Consider the following 20,076-nt stretch of genomic DNA (forward strand, 5'->3'; position numbering starts at 1 on the left):
GCAACTGCCTTCTTCGTCCCAACCCAGGAATCTCCTGGGAGTGCCTCGCAAAGCAGGAGCCACTGCCAAGGAATGTGATTTAAACGAGCTCCAGACCAAAATGCAAGATTGCTCCTGGCCTGATGAAAACCCAGGTGTCCTCCCCGTGCAAGAACCAGCAGTGAGACCCCAGGAGAGGAAGCTCCCAGGCTGTTAGCTCACTTCAGGATTATACACTTTTTAGCACCTGCTGAGCTGTGCTGCCTGTCCCAAGTGGAACTCCTCAGCTACAGCAGGAAGGCTTACAGGGGTTGGAAGCAAGGGCGTGGAAGAAGATCAAGGGCTGCTTTGTCATGCAGGGCTTTGCACATTAGTGGAATTCATTAATGAAGCCTGATAATAAAGAGCAGTAATAAAGTACATTAGACCACCCTGCACCTCCAGAGCTGTGCTGAGCCAGGCTGTGGCAGGGTGCAGCTCTGGGCTCTCCTAGCTCATATCTCAATCTGCAGCTGGAGAACAGCAGCAGTCAGGGAGATCCAAACCAGATGCAGCCTCTCAGCCTCAAGCAGAGCTAATATCAACCAGCACAGCCTTGTTCTCCCAGCCACTTGCCTGGGCCAGACATGACTAAGTTGGAGGACAAAGCAGCGCAGGCAGTGAAGGCATGTGCAGAGTGAACTCACTGCTTCAGTCCCAAACATGTGTCATCTGCATGAAGGCAGGCTGTGCTTCCTTCTGCCAGGTCCCACTCTACAGACAACTTATAAACTGGCACAGACTCTTCTGAGATTGTATCATGGTTGTCCTGGTGTGTTTTGGCTCTGTGCTGGCCAGCTTTTGGTTCACAGCTTCAATCTTGCCCAGGGCTGGGTGTGGAAAGAGCAGAGCCAGGGTTGCAAGAGCTCTGTGGAACAGAGGAGAAATCCCCCATTACACACCCCCTCCTAAGAGCTCACATGGCAATCTAAAACTTCCCACTCTGTGTTAGGTAAGGAAGACACAGAGAAGTGGATGGGAGGTGGACAGCATTTCATGTGTTGGGACAGCTGGGCCCAGTGTCTGTGGGTGGCACAACCAACCACGCTCTGTACAACTGACAGGGTCTGGCTGCTGCCCCCACATCACCTCGCTGCCCTGCAGCCCCTCCCATCCCCTCAGGAAAAGATGCTGCCTTGGAGATGTGTCAGTAAAGACCAGCCTGCAAGGTCTGTATCCACAACTCTTTTGGCATCTGCATCTGTTCTCTGCTGGGCCAGTGAAGGTGTCAGGGACAAGACCTGAGGCACTTTTTCACAGTAATCTCTCTGCAGTTGTTGAGCCCAGTGACTGCCATTGCTGCATGCACACGAGGCAGCCTCTCCCCTGTCAGTGCCATGGGAAGCTGTCACCTGGTACTGCAGCATCACTGACACCTGTCCCCATCTGCCCCCGCTGCCTGCAGCTCTGCCACTGCCTGGGCACAGGGCTGAGGAGGGGCTGGGCTGGGCTTTCAAAGGAGCGCCTTGGGTTTATGGCCCCCCAGATTGCACAAGCAATTTGCACAACTGAGCAAGATGCCGCCCATTGTGGACCAAAAGGGCCTGGCCTGAGCTCTTCCTCCCACCTGCACTGGCCCCTCCAGTGTCTTGCAGATGCTAATGGGCTGTGGGGGAGGCTGCCTCCAGACTCAGGGATGCCTGTAGTGAATTTTCCTAGCTTCCTTAGATCTGACAAGCATTCATCAAGCAAAACTCAGAGCTGTGTGTCCACAGCAGCTGCAGGTGTTTGGACCCCATCTCCTGAGTTGGATCCAGCACTGCTGGGCTCTTGCTGTATTGTAGGGAGGACAAGGGAAAGTAGGGAGTAAAGAAATGTGAAGACATCTAAAAAGTGTGAGCTGGATTGGATGGACTCTAGACTGTAATGAGACAAACATGGCCTGTGCCCTGGGAGCAAATCTAGCTCAGCAGAGGTGGCTGCTGTTGTCTAGGTTGGTCAGGATCAGAAGTGAGAGGAGCTGTAAAAGCCATGATGCTCCATAAACCATGCACACTCACAGCCCTCTACCCTACCAAGCTAAAGGGATCTGGGAGCAGTGGGGTCCCATGTCCACTTTCTTTAGTCTTCCTTAACACTTGGCACTTCAGTCCCACTGTGAACCATCCACTCACCTATGAGGACAGTCACCACTGAGTCTCACTTTCAATCAAATGAAAGGTGCCAGAGTGTGCCAGTGAGGGATAGGTGTTCTATGAGGGTCTCTTCCAAGCACCACAAATTGCCATTCCAGGGCTGGCCTGCTGCCTTGAGCACAGTATAATGATAAGGGAGAATCTCAGCTCAGGGGAAGGGGTTCTTGGTTATCTTGGTAGGGAGAGACATGGCAGACCAGTGATTGAGAAAGGAGTGAGGAGAGATGGATCCACAATCAGTTGGCAGCAGTGGAGTCCCCCTAGATGGACCTGCATTCAGCCAGTGACAACAGAAACTTTGGTCCCAAAGGAACAACTATTTTAGGAGTTTGAACCAAAGTGAGTTGAAAATTGTTGTTAATCACTGACCCCTGTGATGCTGAAAGTGCTGCATTAGGGAGGAGTTGAGTACGTGAAACAAAAGCCTACAATTCCATTCTTACAGTGATTAAATTGACAGAGGTTGTGTCCTGCAATGCAGCATTATGGAAGACAAGGCAAACAAGATTAACCCACATTGACAAGGCATTTATCCATGGCTAAGAAGAGACCCATGCCACAGCATCTCTGTCCCACAAGTTTACACCAGCCCACAAGCCTCTAATCCCTCATGGCCTGTCAAGCTATTAGGCAAATCTCTGGCTCTCATTTGCCTAATCCAATAGCTCCCAGCTTCATAAGAAAGACCTCCTAGGGGGCCTTAACAACCATGTTTGTTAGGCCTTATATAAGTAAACAAAGCTCTTAAAGCCGAACAGCTTCCACTTCCATATGGGATCTCAACACTCGCTTAACCTGGAGATAAACCCAACCACACTCAGGGAAGGAGGATGTGTTTATAACAGGCTGAGTTCTGCCTCCACAATAAGCAGCATCTGAAGGATTTTGCCATCACTACCTCTACACTTAGCACCCCTTGCAGAGTTGCCAGGTGCCTTTGTATCATCAAGGATTTATTGCATAGCCATGAGGTCACAGCGCTCATTGTCTGTTCTGCCAGCTTCAGGAGGAATAAGCAGTGTAAAAGCATCCTTTCAAGACTAAGATGTTTTGTGTCCATGTGTGAACATCACCAGGAGGCCAAACACTTTCACAGGTTTGTACACCTGAATCTTCAAATGCTTTATCAGAAACCCTCTAAATATATTTTTTCTGAATCCTACCACTGGCAGCAATACCTCTGACATTAAACAGGATACAGATATTTACTAGTCCTTGAATTTGAGGTCACCATCATCTCTGCTCTAGAGTGCTTTGGCCAAAAATCCTGTGTCCAAGCTCTCTGGATCTCCTGACTGCTCTTATCCCTGACATATCATTAATGATGTCCCTGACAATGTGGTTTGCTCCATTCTCCAGACAGGAGAATCTTTAGGAAGGGTTCAGGCAGATGCCACTCAAGGCTTGGCTGCCTATTTGTCTTTGCCAGTCTTCTGGGGATTTAGAAACTAGACTGAAAATAACACAGAAACAGTTTCCTAAAGGGTCTTCCCATACAGCACAGTTGAGGCTGAGGTCAGGAAGCCATAATCTCATTTTCTGCCACTTTCTCCACAAAGTGCATTTGTAAAGGCAGAGCTGAGAGAGAACATTTTAAGGAGAAACTCACGGCCAACAACAGAGGTCCAGTGAACAGGAGCTCTAGAACAAATACCTCAATGTAAGAAAACCCAAGGGCTGTTACAGACAGTTCTCCACAGCCTGCCCCGACCTTAGGCAATTTGGAGATGACCAGGTTGTGAAAGTAGCAGAAAAGCTCTGTGGAGGAGCCACAGGCAACACCTGAAGATGCAAGGAGGAGCCTTTGTCATGCTGTCAGGATTATTCCATCTCCATCTTGCTCTTCCACCATGCATGATAATTTCAAGGGACAGAGCAAGACTGAAAAATGAACATTTTCACCTGAAAATATTAAAGGACTTCAAGAAAGGCTTTTTGGCCATTGGAACTGCCAGCCTCTAAACTTGCCCAATCTCCAGGGATGCAAGTATGAAACATTATGTGTTTTCCATCAGTCTGGAGTGGAGCTCCCTCAGAGACTGGTAGTGAGCAGAGACCTGCTCTGGAACTGTAAATCCTTCACACCCACCAGCTGAGCAGCTGTTCAGGTTAGGTCTCATTTGTATGCAAAGCAGTTCAGCCATCAGCAAAGACCTCTAATGAAGCAAATCAGTCGTGTGTCATCCTAGCAATAAAAGTCAAGGGAGCCCTAACTTGCTTGAATCCAGCACATTTCAGCAAAAGTGCCATTTAGTAAAAGAAAGGGGATTTCTACTGCGGAGTGTGGCCCACTACCCTCAGTCACTTTCCAGCTGAGATCACAGTTAAATCACTTATCTTTACATTTTCATACAAATCTGATTATCCCTGAAGAGCTAATTGTTTCGTAAGTGCCACTTGGAAGCTATCCATTTCCAACACAAGTAAAGAAATTGCACTATAAAACTGTCTACCTTTGCCATGAGTCACTTTAGCACATCGGATGAATATTTGGCACTCTTCACTTTTTCAGATTAACTAGCATATTTATTTTGGAAATAAAAAAATGACTGCTTTAATTCCATCCCATCAGAATTCCTCATATTTGCTTAGCTTATTGAAACTTTTTTAATAGACCTTACAGTATGTACGTTATATAGTGACTGCTGATGGAGGAGACATTCACATCTCCTTTCATGTAAAGAAAAAGCTGAAAAATATCTATGAGAGCATTTGATATTTCACTTAGAGAGTCAGTAAACCCTACATATTATGCCACCTGCCATGAAGAAGGGTTTCATCCCTTTGGCTGAGACCATGGAAACATCCAGCAGGATCTTAAATTCAGTGTCTTCTGGATGGAGTGTGTGTTTCTCTTCCAAAGAAAAATTCTAATGCGTTACAATTAAATTTCTTCAGGATCCATCCTGAGCTAGGCTGGGAAAACCCCTGAGAAAGTAAAGAGGGTTCTGGGCTTCAAAAAGTAAGATTTCCTCAGCTGTTCACTCGGTCTCATGAAAAAGTAGTTATACACCTTTGCAAAAGGATGTTGCTTAGCCTGAGTAGAAGAATTCTATGTATTTTCTCATGTGACTGCGTACACAAGCTAAAATCTAAAAGACTAACTGAATTTAGATCAGCATCAGTTAATTACACAGTTATTAACATCTTTGTACTACTATCTAAAACAAAAACGTATTGCTCTTCTAGGTGGGCCTGATCTAAAGGTCATATCCAGGAGCTGAAACAAAGAGTTCTGAATCTGAAACAAAAAGTTTTGCATTTTGCCAACTAAAATCCAGGGTGGAGAGACTGCAGGAAAAAGAACCAACAAAAATCACGGGCATCTTCTAAAGTGCCATCAGAGATCCCAGACAAGGGATGTGTCTCTGTGCTGTGTATTCTTGGTCAAGTCACTTACCCCAGTGTGCTATTCATTAATTAATGAATAGCAGGAAAGAAACTGCAGAGCAATATAATCAAGTGGTGTATCATTATGAGAAAGGCTTGTATCAAAGCCTAATATTGTTATACATGTAGGTGAAATGGATTTATACGGTGACCTAACCAAAGGCTTAAAAGCTGTAGGAAATCAGAAGTACTTCATGCAGGCAGGAGCCTTCCATTCCAACAACCTGTGCCTCTGCAGGAGCCACATGCCCTACAAACTGCAAGGAGGGCTGAGGTGCTCCTCCCTCCCTAGATCGAAGCCTAAAATTGTCAATTAGGAAAACAAATGTGGGTACTAGACATCTTTTTGTGAGTGTCAGCTCAGCAATCACTTTATTACAAGTAATTTTAGTATTGAATGTAGTGCAATTTCAGTAATTTAGCAGAGTACAATGACGGATTGAAGTGCCTGGTGATAGACGTTTATTTCACCTTCTGAAACACAATTATTATGCACTTTACTTAATAATAGTATCTTGTTCCAACTAAAATACACGTTGTGTAATTCTTTAAGCTGTAGAATCATAGCAATTAGAGAGGGAAATGGCTGATTAGGTCACCAATTCCAGGTTCTTGCCAGCCCACGATTCTTCCCTGCCCTGTCTCAGCTGGAATTTTCCCCAAACTCTTTTCTTTCAGATGTTTTAGTGATGATGATATACATTAAAAAAAAAAAAAAAAAAAAAAAAAGATACTTCAACCACAGTTGAAAGATTCAGCCTTTTACTACAGAAAATACTGAATTTTCACAGTGAGAAGGGTGTGAGGGGTTTTTACCTTCTTATGGCAGAGGACTGAAATGCTTTCAGCCAGAGTGCTCTTCAATTACCTTTTTTCATGGAAGTAGCTTTGCTGAAAAATGTTCCCAGTTTCCCATTTCAGTCAAAAGGGTAAGTCCTGCTTTTCAGTCTCCTCTTACTACTTTTTGCCTAATCACAGCTTAATATTTAGCATTTGCTAAAACAGAAACAGAAAGAAAAATGAGCCTGACTGAAATTTTACTCAAGAAAAGCCACCATTCCTGACCTATACTGGCAGAGGGGTGGTTGAGGGATGTGTTTTCAACTGGTCTTTTTAGAAAGCTCACCTGCCCAAGCCATCTCAGTGCTTGAGGACCATTCTGCTGTCAAATGCTGCCTTTGTGCCTTCTCTGCCCTTATCCATGGGTACTACCCTTAAGAACAGGTGCAACCTATGGAAACAGCACATCTTAAATAAATGAGAATTTCTTGAGAAAGCAGGCTTTCAGTATGAACTCATGGAAGGAGGTGGGCAGAAAAATCTCTGGAGGTGGGCTCTTCCAAACACTGAAGAGACAGAGCAGCAGGGAGCTGCACATGCAGCCGACACCCCCACGGGGTGGCCACCCCTTACAAGCGTGGCCCGGCTGTGGATGGGCCAGTGGGGCATTGCCAGGCTTGGCAGGGCCAGCAGTGCCCTCAGCTTGCCATGCAGCTGGCACCAGCAGAGGACACCGTGCTCAGACACAGAATATGACAGGCTCTCCTGTCACAGATAAGCTCAATTAATGATTAAAAAGGAAAGAAATATGTGATTCTTCCAGACAGCTCAACCAAGCAAGCAGAGCCACAGCTTCTGTCGTCCATCCACAAGCCCGGTCCTGACTCCATCATTCCAGCACAGAAAGCAGCTTTAGCTACATGCTGTTAGAGTCAACAGACACATCCTGGGGTAAAATACTTTCTGTGCAAGCCACTATTAAACTCAGCCCTGTGGTCCTTTTCCCCTCTATCTCACCAGCTCTCTGAGCCTTCCTGCCTGGTTATTGTCCCTTAAGGTTATCCTGCAACTGCACACAGGGACTTGAGTACAAAGGTGTACTGGTACAACTGACCCAAAATTAAGCACCAAACGACTTCTGTTGAATTTCAGAGTTTTCTGAGGCTTTAGCTGCATAGTGAATGCCTGTGAATCTGGAGACTGGGAGAAAAAAATTCCCCTGGTGCAACTGTCGGGTGCCATTCAACTCCAGCCATGAAATCACAACATTTACTTTGTAGGGCCGGGCCTGTGTCTTGTCAGGGGCACAGCCTCTCACAGCACAGGAACAGGCTCTGTTCCCAGCTCCACCACAGACTTCCCGCATCTGTCTGGAAAAAAATCACTGAGAAGCACATCTGAAAAAATGTTACACACAGCTCCAGACATTTGATCTAACACCTGGCCTAGCTCTCAGCAGCACTGGACACTGCAAACACTGTTGGCCTCGACTGGGGCACTTGTAAAATCCAGACCTGATGGATGCAATGGGAATGGAGGGAACATCTGCTTCTTCACTGCACTACACAGACTTCACATGAAGGTACCTTTTCAACGGAGCTGTGTACAAGTCAAACCAGTTAAATCAGCGAACAGTTGCTCTTTGTTCTGCACACATGCCAGAAATTAAAAGCTCTCACAGTTTGGCACCAAGAAGACAGAGACCCAAAGCTAGTGACTGTGTTTGGAAACAGGAGACATAAACTCTTTTAGTTCTGTTTTCCCACGTGTAAACAGAGGATGCCAATTCCTGCCTGGTACTTAGGACTCCCAGGCATTTGGAAAGCACTGAGGGCATCCCATAGATGGCACAAAGAGCTGCTTGCAATACTTCTGTTTTTAAAAAGTTAGTGAGGTGCTGGCTGGACACTAGTAATGTTTGCTATGTCAAGCACAAAACAAGATACTGTTGCTCACACTATAAAACAAATTACTGTTGAGCATGCTGAATACAGGGGCTGCTTTTTGACATCTCATCTGGTGTGTTATATCCTGTCCTAGACAAAGATGAGTGTGTGGAAATAGTTGAAAACTGGAGATTGCTTTAAAAGAAGATAAATACAAAGTTTCAAAAGTGTTTTCTCTACCTCTACCTTGCTGGATTTTTTTTTTTTTTTTTTTTTTTTTTACGTAGCTCTCCCTGTAGAAGTTTTTGAGGAGGAATTCGCCTGTGACAGTGTTTGCATTTGACAGGTGCCTTGTTGGGGCAGCATACCTGTGTTGCACAACCACCGCACACAGCAGAGCTGAGCACGCTGCTCTGCAGTGGTGCTCTGTAGAAAGGAGCACTGAACCTCATGCTCCAGCAAGTATCCACGCTCCAGATGTGTCATCTCAGCTGTGGAGGCAGAATATGCTGCTTGTTCACTGCCCTCAGTCCTGATGCTGTGATTTTGCTGGTGTTGCAGGAGCTGTGTCTTCTGCTGCATGAGACTGGGGCTGGGTTTGGTGGTTGATGTTTGCTGCCGTGGGGAGGAGAGCAATCTCAGACCTCCTCCTGGTGAGGGTAATGGCAGGCAGCAAGGGAGCTGCAGGCAGCAAGGGAGCTGCAGGCAGCAAGGGTGCAGCAAAGGTGCCAGTCAGGCAGTACATGGCCCCAACTCTCACACTCCACCAAGTCTGCTGGGACATGCCATGGCCAAGGATCACTCCTCATCAGGGCTTTTTCAAAGAAGCAAAAACAGTGAAATGTCAAATAGAATGGAGTTAGAAAAGAAAAGAGGCATCTTATGTTCCTCTTATCTCCTTCACTCCCAGGAATCTCTGATGCCTTAAAAGAGTGGCAACCTTTCTGAAAGCAAAGGTTTTTGATAAATGATGCAGTTATTTATTTTGCAGAAAGCTGAAATATGTCACGATGCCGTTTTCCAAGTAACACAGCAGCTAACAAAGAGAATCATTGGTGATTTACTGCATGACACTGCATTTGTCTCAGAGGAAGAAAGACCTTGTTTGAACCTCGGGATTTGAACCCGTAATTCAACCAGACCATAGGCTCTGAAACCTGCAGTTCAGCACTTTTCTCCCTGAAGATAAAGCCAGGTTTTCCTGTTCCCTATGAATCACCACACCCTGCAGGCCTCTGTGGAACATGAATTGCTCACTACACAAGAAACATCAGCATCTGTACATCCCATCAGCAAGAGGTGACCAATGCGACTGTGCTGCCATCCGTGCCACGAGCTGCTCCTGCTGGTGGTCTCAGGTTGGGTGCTGAGGATAAGAGAATGAGATCTGGCATGTGGGATGCCTGCTGTCTTCTCAGTCTGCACAGTTCCAAGTTGCTCCACTGTTTATGACCACTTCAGCTTCTCTCAAGGCATCTGACAAACAAACAGTTATTTTTCTTGCCGAAACTCCAGGCTTTGCCTCATGCTGCCCCTGCTAGGGTATGCTTTACTGATTCACCAGGAGAAATACATGTCAATCCAGAAGAAACTGCAGGGGTCACCAGTGCCCATTGCAGATTTTAAGCAGAAGGCGACAAACTTGGAGCTGATCTGGAAGTCCTTCTTAACCCAAATCCCCTCTGCCCACCCCAGGATCCTGTATTCATCCTGCAGCTGAAAATGCAAATGCAGACAGATAAATGCAATCTCTACAGCTTGGATCAGCACTTGCCTCCTCCGGGAAGCATGACCCCATTGCTCTGACTGTTGGTTCTGATGCAACAGCCAGCCATTGCACCAGCAAGGACCTCAGAGACAGCCCAGGGCTACACTATCACTGTGAGATAAACACCCTGAATTGCTCAATAGATCCTATGATGGTCTGAGGGTGGAAGGATTTACTTTCCTATTGGGCTCTGCTGACTGTGACAGCCATGACCAGCAAACCCATGCTGACCCTAAAGGGCTGTGGTCCCTTGGGAGATGGCAGCCATCCTTGAGGGAGTCACCCTGAGCCAGGCTGTGTGCAGGCATCCCCACGCTGCCAGGAAGGGCTGGCTCTGGACACCCAGCTATTCTCCCAGCCACTGGCAATACTGAATTGTGGCAGCAAGCTGAGCACAGAAAAACATTGGGGTTTCCAAGGAGAAAAGCATGCTGTTGGTGACAGCATTTTCCCCAAGTGTTACCCAAATCTGCAATGAGTTGTAAGAGGCTTGTCATAAATCTGCACTGCCAAACTGAATCTCTCCTGACACCGAGGAGGGCAGAACCTCCCTCCCCAGAGAGGAGGGAAAGGAGGTAGCTGAAGTGGGTAATCAGACACTTCTTTACTGTCTCTTCTGTCTGCCATATGCTCAAAGCAGCTTGCCATGGGCACATTTTTGGAGGTCAGACACCGTGGGAAGAAGGCTGCTCACCAGGCAGGCTATAGGAGCTGGGCTCTCTGCCCAAGACAAGGCCAGGAGGAAGGAGAGGCTGTCTCCTGCCCTGGGTGATAAAGCCCCAGCTTTTCCCCAGCTCCTTTGGAGAGCAGCTCAGCTGTACCACCCGTGCTGTGGTGCACAGGCTCTCTCTGTAGGCTCAGAATCCATGCTCCATTCCCAGGGAGAAGTGCTGCCCTCACACACAGTTAGAGAACAGCTGCCTTTATCCTGCACGTAGGCTGTTTTGAAGATCACACATTCACACCAAAGAGCAGTGGAACTGGGGAAGGGGACCAGGCAGGTTGTGCAAGGCTTTCCTGTACAAGAGAAGGAGAGGATCATGGCCAGAGCACAGGACAGGGAATTAGGACATCCAGGGTAGGATTTGTGCTGACAGCCTGAGCAGCCTGGCAGGCATGGTGGCATCCCACATCTGTGTGAGCCCAATCCTGCTTAGCTCAAAGCCTTTCTGCTGAGGTATCCCATGCAGTGCTGATGCTGTCACACTTGGCATAACATATCTGTGGGGGATCTGCAAAACAGCTCCAAGAAAGACTCATCTGTCCCACCAGTTGCTTCACTTCTTACCATCAAGCTGAAGTAAAACATTTCCTGGTGTTCTGTGGTGGGGAAATGACATTCTTGTTCTCATTTTAGTGTCAAAAGCACAGGAATAACCAAAGAAACATAATTAGCTCTTGGGAGATTTTTGACTGGAAGAGGTAAAAAAAAAAAAAAAAAATGGGGGCAAGGTCCAAGGGCAATAAGGGGGATTCACACCAAACAGGGCTCCCAGATCAGCTCAGCTCCCAGATGCTCCAGGGAAGAGCATCCAAACCAGACCTGGACTGCAGTGTGGAAGTAGTTTGTAAGACAAAATCAGTGACCAACTAGCCCATGCACACATCCTGCCAGGCAGGTGCCAGCAGCACCACTCCCCTCTCTGTTAGTGTCATCTGCCAACTGAGAGATCAAGAATGTCTGCATGTGCCAGCCCATGAACCTGGGGTCAGAGCCAGCTGCTGTGACACACCTGTGACACACCTGTGACATACCTGTGACACACCTGTGCCTGCCTGGCCCCTGCCCCCAGCACTGCTGCCCACAGCAGAGCCAAAGCTGAGCACGCTGCTGACTGACAGGGCTTTAGCAGCAGGAAGAATTAGCAGAGAAGCTTTTGAGGCCTTGGATCTTAATGAGATTCTCTTCCAAAAAAGCCCAAGGTCTCATTGCAGTTTCCAAGCAGAAGGAGATCACCTGAGGACTTTGAAAGGGAAAGAAGAGGCACTTCATTAGTGCTACAAGAGCAGAGCTCGGCAGGAAGGGAGAGCAGAGAGTTGAGCCCAGGCCGTGCACATGGCAGGGCAGTGCTTTGCTCCATCTGTGGCATGGACATCCGAGTATGCTGGATTCCAAGTGAAAGGAATACACACTTGTGCATAGTCTTCTACACACAAGTGAGATGCCACTTAAAGGTCACACTGAAGCTGGCCTCTCTGTGATTCCCTAGGAGTAAAATCAGATTTGAGGCTATAATAATTTAAGAAAAAAATACTAGAATTGCTTTTTAGGCTTCATGTAGCCTGGGATCTGGTTTCAGGGCCTTTGCAGGGACATTCCATGCCACTTCCAAGGACTTGTTAAAAAATACTTCATACCAGCAAAGTTCTGTGGGATTTTTTTCTTGCTAGTCCTGCAGGCTACCATGGGGAAATTCACTAGCAGGATTTCTGTAGGACTCTGACTCACAGAGGAACTTTTATTACTGCTTTTAAATGTTTGACTGCCTTTTGGCTGCTGGCAGAAAAGTTATAAAATATTTTACCAGACAAGGCCAGAAACTCTTTATAAAAACATCTTGGCCTGGCATAAAGCATATGTCTCTACTTATCTCTGTAGCATGTGCTCAAAGCTTTCACATGCCCCTGGCAGTGGAAGAAACTTTGGATCTTTATGTTTCTAGGCTGTGGATAAACAGAGCATCCAATGTCCTGTGCTCGTGTGAGTAGATCTTCTGGTATGGACATAAACCTGCTGCAATAGGCAAGATATATCAAAGTTGTAGGATTGACGAGGATGAAGCCCTGGTACAAACTCGAGGTTATGGTTTACTTGCACAAGAACTCTTTCTCTTGAAAGTAGTTAATGTCACAAGTTGGGTGGCATTTTCATGCTGTGTGATAAGTTGTTTCTTTGCTTGAAGCCCTTTCCCTTCCATTGTTTTTTCTCCCTTCGTCTTCCTCATGTAAATTTAGATGAAACAAAGAAAGTGTCCCACAAACCAGGGCAGAGATGAACTCTGTCCATGTGCTGCGTGGAAAAAAGCAGGAAGAAAATCACTGCCTCTTTTTATTTTCACAGCAGCAGTGAATCAGGATGTTCTGCTAAAGGGGCCGTTCAACAGAGGGACTTGTGCTTGTGTCTTGTTGCTCTGCTCCCTGATTATTTTGTCGTGTGCTACAATGATCAAAAGCAGTGGGTTATCACTAAAAGTGACTGCTGCTCACCTGCTTAGATAGCTGTGCTTCAGGAAGGTGAGGAACGTTTCACCTTCTCGCCATCCCTCCGTGGGCATCCCGTAGCTCAGGGATAAAACCAGCGGAAGGAGGGAGCATCGGCAGGTCAGGGGCTGGGCGGGCAGGGAGCAGCCGCATCCTACTGCCCGGGGCCGGGGGTGCCTGCACTGTCCCCAGGCACAGGGGTTACCCCTAAAAGGAGCCGCTCTGGGGCTGCTGCCCCCCATTCGCAGCACTCGGGCTCGCTGGGGAGCTCAGAGCCAGGCTGCTCGGGGCTCCGGCCGTGCTGGCAGCAGCCCGGAGCCGGCCCGGGGCTGTCCCTGCGGGCTGCGCCGGGCAGAGCTGATGCTGTCAGCGAGCCTCGGGGCCAGCCTCTGACCCGCACCATTTCACTGCAGATTAACCTCACATTCCTCATTCCACTGACTCCTCTCGGGGTGCAGATGACAGGGTCGGGCCCCGGCAGGCAGGAAGAGCAGAGTGAGGATTCCCAAAGGCTGCCGGTGCCCTCCTGGGTGTGAGCCCTTCGTGCAGCCCGCCCCACCGCAGCAGCGCCGTGCGCGCTGAGCGCTGCCAGCAGCGCGGGCCGCGGGGCAGCGGCCTGCCCCGAACGAGGAGCTGCTGTCGCTCCGCAGGCTCCCTCCCCGCGGGCCCGGCGGGCAGAGCCGCGCTAGCAAGGGCCGCTGGTGCCCTCTGTTGTCGCAGGAACGCACGGGAGCCGGCGGCAGCACGGCAGGGACGCGCCAGGGCTGCCGCGGTGCGGGCAGGGCCGGGCCCGGCAGCGCGCAGGGAGCGGCTCGGGCCGCCGCAGGCTCGGCTCGCTGGCCTCGCACCCCGCGGGGCAACAACGGCTGCGCCTCTCTCACAGAAACAATAATAACCTACTGGAACTGACTTCCCAGGGAGGTGGTAGAATCACCACCTCTGGATGTGTTTAAAAAAAAAGACTGGACATGGCACTTGGTGCTATAGTCTAGTTGAGGTGTTAGGGCATAGGTTGGACTTTATGATCTTAGAGGTGTCTCCCAACCTCATTATGCTGTGATTCTGAGCAGCTCTGCCGTGGCTGATGGCTCAGTACACGCAGTGCCACCAAGGCATCTGTGCTGAGAGCGGGCTCCAGCCCCCGCTGCCCAGCTCAGGGAAAAGCTGCCGAGTCACACATCACTTTTCTCGACACGATTTACCAACGTGTTCCAACACCAACTGCTCTGGTAATTTCCCCCATTTGGGCACAGGATCACACCAGGTACTCACAGGGCTGCAAAGAACTGCTAGGAGTGGCACAGTGACTTGTGATTTTCTTATAGTCTTGGCCCAGAGACCCACAGTATGGGCTCTGCAGGCTGTTGGCCCCAAAAGACACATCTGACAATCCAGACTGCACCACAACTTTCCCCCATCCTCTCGAGGGGCAGCATGCCTCCCACCAGCTTCCAGGCAACAGCAGAGCCCTCTGGGCATCAGTCAAGCACAAGGTTTCGGGCTCTGTGAAGCCAGGCTGCAGTCTCCCACCTCATTCCCAGATATAGGAGGGTGCTTACATTCCCTACTCAACCACTAACAGAAGCCCAGCCCTGCTGAATAGGCATCTGTGTGTCTGCAGGGTCCTCAGGCTCAGACACATTTCATGGCTTGCAGATGATATGATGATACAGCCATCACCTTTAAAATTAATATATGAAAACAGGGTCTTACCTGGAGCTGACAGATTTGACTCCATTCAGAACAGAACAGACACCATCAAGGAGTGGCTGGGTTCCATGTCCACAGCAATGGTCAGCTGTAATTTTTGTGCACATCAGAAGGCAGCACTAGTTAATTATTATTTTAATACTATTTTTAAGCATCTATCATAAACAAAACCCCCCTCCTTATGGTCTATACATTTTTGTGTAACCAAGCCTTAGCATTAATTATTACTGGAGATGAAAAATTGCTATCTGGTCAACTTTTGGAAATTTTATTCTTTGTGAATTATCTCTGGAAAGATGCAATTTCTCCATAAGTGTTATTAAAAACAGCTGCAACAATTGCAGCCTCTGGTTCCTGTTAACTCATTGTTAAAGTAGCAGCTCAGGAGTTTCAGATGTAGCAATTACATGGTGTATTTCTGCTGTTTGGGAATGGTAGTAATGATGAAAAGGAAATCTCTCCTAAAAAAATTGCACTGCTTCCTTCAAATGCCACAAACACACCTGCCTCCAAAGAGCTCATTGTGAATATCTGTGGGAATTACAGGCTAAGGAGCGACAGCCACAGCTGGGGCAACTCACACAGCCCTGAGAATGAATATCAATCAAATACTGGGCAGTGCTGTGCCTTCAGCACAGATGACCCTCCCTAGAAGTCCGAGTCTTCTCTGAGAGGCAGCGGGACTCTGTTTTTCACCAGAGGAAAGTTTTTCACACAGGCAGTCTCAAACTCTGCCCCGTTGCTCAAGCAGTCAGTCACAGAGCAGAAATGCAAGGCCATAGAGCGATCTGGGCTGTTGGCTGGGCTCTCTCAAGCACAGCTCAGAGCAGACCTCACCCTTGCCGTGCCAGCTGCCAGAGCAGCCCCCAGCCCTGCATGGTGCTCCCCACAGTCTGAGCCTCTCTGCGTGGGCAGCTCTGCTCACAGCAGAGGCAGCGCTGCCAGACTGCACAGCCTGCCCTTAGGAACTCCCAGATCAATGCTATTTTATTTAACAATCCCATTTCCTTTTCCTGAATTTCTGGAAAGAGTATGGCATAGATCCAGGTTTTTCTCTTTAAAGTGCAGCCTACACATGGAAATAAAAACATTCAGAAAGGTATTGGGCAGCTAATTGACTGAACAACTCCAGCAGCCCCGAGATGCTCAAGGAGCAGAAAGAGGTGTGGAGCTTCACACCTTCTGCTGTAAGCACAGGCAGCCTGTTTGCAGCGCCAGGAGTGTTTGTTTGTGCACTCTGTCCCTCAGCTGCCTCTGTCCCTCTGTATTGATCTGCTGCAGGCAGTACTGCCAGGCCAGACCTGGCAGGGCTCCTGCACACAGAGGGATAACGAGCTTTAGGAAGGATTGATTTCATGACAAAACCCATGTAGGAGCAAAAGCACACACAGGGCTCTGCAGGCTACAGACCACACAGGTATGCAGAACTCCTTGCAGTGGCCTCAATATTATTTAGACCAAGTAAATGTTAATATAATAAATAACAAGTGGCTTAACTGCATTTTGAAGATGGGTCTGATCTTGTAACAAAGCCTTTGTGGACGCCCTCATGCATCTGTATAAACCAGGTAGGATCAGGCAAGTTATAAGGATCCTGTTGTGGTGTAACAATAACATCTTCAGAATGTTTGTGCTTCCATCTGGATCACATCCCCTGAAAGTGCATCAGAAATGTTCCCTCCAAAGGGCTCATCCATTGCAATACTTAACAGTGAGGAGATGACAGAGGAGAGCAAACCCCAGGCTAGAACAGTGCAGAGAAGCACTCAAGTTGCTCTTTCATGGCCAAGAGCGCTGTCTGGTTCATTTGAACTTATGTGGTCAGAGCCTGTTTCAGGCTGAACAGTTTGGAACTGTTCAGCCTGAAAAAGAGATTTATCAATGTGTATAAATATCTGCAGGGAGGGTGGAAATATGCCAGAGCCAGGCTCTTCTCAGTAATGCCCAGAGAAAGGACAATAGGCAATGGCACAAACTGAAACACAGTTTCTACTTAAACAGAAGAAAATATATATTTACTGTGAGAGTGGTCATAAACAGTGACCAAAGGGAAGCCAAAAAAAAGGAAGCTGGCAGTCACATCAAGCTGAGTGCTTTCACTTCTCAGACTGCTTTCTTTCTGAATAGGACAACCAGGGTAAGCCATTGCTAGAAGTATATTTTTAGGATTATAAACTTGAAAATTTTACTTTTAAATTTATTTTTTAAAATAAATTTTAGTTATTGTTTTATTTTTTAAATATAGTGTTTGGTCATTTTCCATTTACCCTGTATTTCTCCAGGAAAGTAGGATTTATATCCAAGGACAGCATTTTTCTGGGCTTTTAGATTCACAAGATAAACACAGTAAAACCAGGTGTCTTGCCTCATTGCAGGTAGAGAAAAGCACAGATTTCTTGGCATCTTAATCACCCCATGAAGATCAATGGATGATTTTATGCTTTTCTGTGGAGAAAGACAGGATAGGGGGAAAAACCCACATATATTGATTCACAGGCATCAGTGAAATGAATAATAGGGTGAAACATCCTACGTAAGTTCTTTGCAGGTCTTGTGAAAGCTGCCTGGCAAGGAAATGTAGCTGTGCATGTAGGTTGTGATTATGCTAAAGAGGCACTAAATTAGTACATTACATGCCCCATTTAGCACTACTGTGCAAAATCTGAAAGTGCTAATACATTTTGTTTCTAGGGTCAAGAATCATTAAAGAATGGATTAATGGTCATTCATTAGCCGGGAAATTAAAGTTTGACAGCTGCTTTTCAGTTCTGATTTCTCTTAAATGGCAGTATTATATTAGAAGCCTTTTTTTTTTTTTTTAAAACCTTTGAGGCTGCAGAATGGTGTGTATCATCCCTAAAGCACAGTATCCCCAAGACATCCAGCCAGACTTTCTTCATAAGAGTGCTGTGTGGCTTTGAGGAGTATTTACAGGAGCTGCAAATGCTGCTGTGTGCTATTGAGAGTGGTTTCTTGCTTGGCTATGTGGTTGTGAATGATCCGGGCTTGGAGCTGTAACCCTTCTCAGTTTGCAGTACAAAGGCACCCTACCCTGAGCAAGCAGAAACTGGGCCCTGCACTCCTCTCTGGGCCACCAGTCCCAGGAGGGCAAATGGCAGGTGCCCATGTGTGTTTGGAGAGAAAGAACCTCTTTATTAAAACAAAAGGAGCAAAACAACAACAGTCCTCTCTCCTCTCGGCCAAGCTCAAGGTTGCAGAAACCCTGCTTGGCTGCTACAATGGGCACATAAGGTGGGGAAAGTCCTTGGTAACCCCCACAGAAGTCCTGGGATTAGGGTCCCTGTCCTGCAGCAGCCTCTGCACGTCCGTGAGCTCAGTGGCACAGCTCACGTGAATGCACAGCACAGCTCAGACACAAGGGTTTGGTTTGCCAGAGCGCTGGCCCAAGGGACAGATTAGCTGACACTTGAGAGGCCTTTGTTCCCTCTTTGCATCAGCACCCACTGCAAATATACAGGCAGACATCCCCCCGTACTCTTTTTCAGCTTGCTCCTATGAAATTTATATCAACAATAGGAAGGGTCTTGCTTGCTCCACACGCAGGCATCCTAATGAGAGCCCTGCTTTATGCCTAGTGCTGTTCTTCCTGACAGGCCTAAAAGCATCTTGTAGCATTGGCTCCAGCCAGTGTCTAAGCGTCCTCGCTGTCCTATGGAGTTAACCCTGATTTTCCATGTGAATGCAACTGGTTTTGTGCTCATCTTTCTGAAGGGCTAGTACCTCTCTCTGTAAAAAAGCAGCTCTGAAATGGCAGCTTTGCATGGGAGAAAAGGATGGAGCAAAAAAACCCTTTATTCTTAGAAAGAAAAACAAAACCAAACCAACCAAAAAACCCTAAACCCCCTCCCTTCCAAAAAAACACCAAAACAAAAAACCAAAACACCAAGCAGCCTGGAGCCTAATGATCAGAGCCCATGGGCTGCCTTGGATTAATAATTTGTGCATTAATATTACAACTGATGTAATACTCATATATGTTGCATTAAAAATGCGAACATCAATTGGATTGATCTGGTTATTTGTACTACAAGAGATGCTCAGTTCCAGTAAGAGGAATAGATGTATGATCATCTCTATGACTAAAGAGCAGAACTTAGGAAAAACAGTTATTTCACATTCCACTCACCACAAAACACTGTCCCTTCCAGGCAGACCATCCAATAATGCCAAAAAAATTACAAAGTACATCTGAAAGTCTAGGACACTTAAATAGCAGAAACAGACTAAATTCGATAACTTACTCATTAGAAATTATTTCCTCCCTTATAAATTGGAAGAATCGAAAGGCCATATTTTAATGATAAAGATTTTCTTAGTTCTAAAGATCCTGTGCTCTTTGATAACTTTCTGCTGAATGCATTTCCCCTTTTCTGAAATGTTGCTATCCCCAGAGAGCACAGCAGGAGCCATGGAGCGCTATCAGCCTGACTTTAGACTTAAGTGCTTTACCCAGTCCTCTCTTGGAGGTCTTCTGCACCAGAACAACTTGCCACTGTCCTTGAGGATTATTCAGATGCTCTGATGCCCCTTGCTATTACTGTGGCCCCAGCCCCAGGGTGACGTGATGCTGAATCTGGGTCTTGAGCTTGGTCTGCTTAGGAGGAGCTTGGTGGAGATCCTGTCACTGCATGATGTGATCCCAGGCTATCTTCAGTGCTCTACCTCAGAGCTTTCATGGTGAGCAATGTCCTGGATCCATGAAATTATTTACACAAAGTGCAGCTGATGTTCTGCCATGACCAAGTGATTCCAGGAGCTGGAGTCCTTCTGAGTACCCAGGAAATACTCAAACAGCCAGATCCTCAAACCAAACCGCCTAGAGCTGCTGGCACACAGCTTTGGTGCTTTTTCAGTCCCAGCTCAACTCCCTGTTGTATTGGCTGGTACAAAGACAACTGAGCAGGGATGGGGACCCATTGTTGTGCTGGGACCAGCCTGCACAGGTCCACAGTCAGGTACAGCCATGTTGTGCCCTTTTCTGTTGCTGCTTTCTGCTGCTGGCCCCATCACAGCCATCCCACTCCAACAGCATCTCTGGGCCATGCCTCACAATGCTGGCAATTATTCTCTTGCCAGGCTGTGAAAAAACAACTCTAATTAGTGTTTTCTGGAGAAGCCCCCTCCCTGCCACCCCAGAAAAGATGCTGCAGGAGGCAGATGTGGAAGC

The sequence above is a fragment of the Taeniopygia guttata genome, chromosome 9 (genome assembly GCF_048771995.1).
Source record: "Taeniopygia guttata chromosome 9, bTaeGut7.mat, whole genome shotgun sequence".
Classification (NCBI taxonomy): Eukaryota; Metazoa; Chordata; class Aves; order Passeriformes; family Estrildidae; genus Taeniopygia; species Taeniopygia guttata.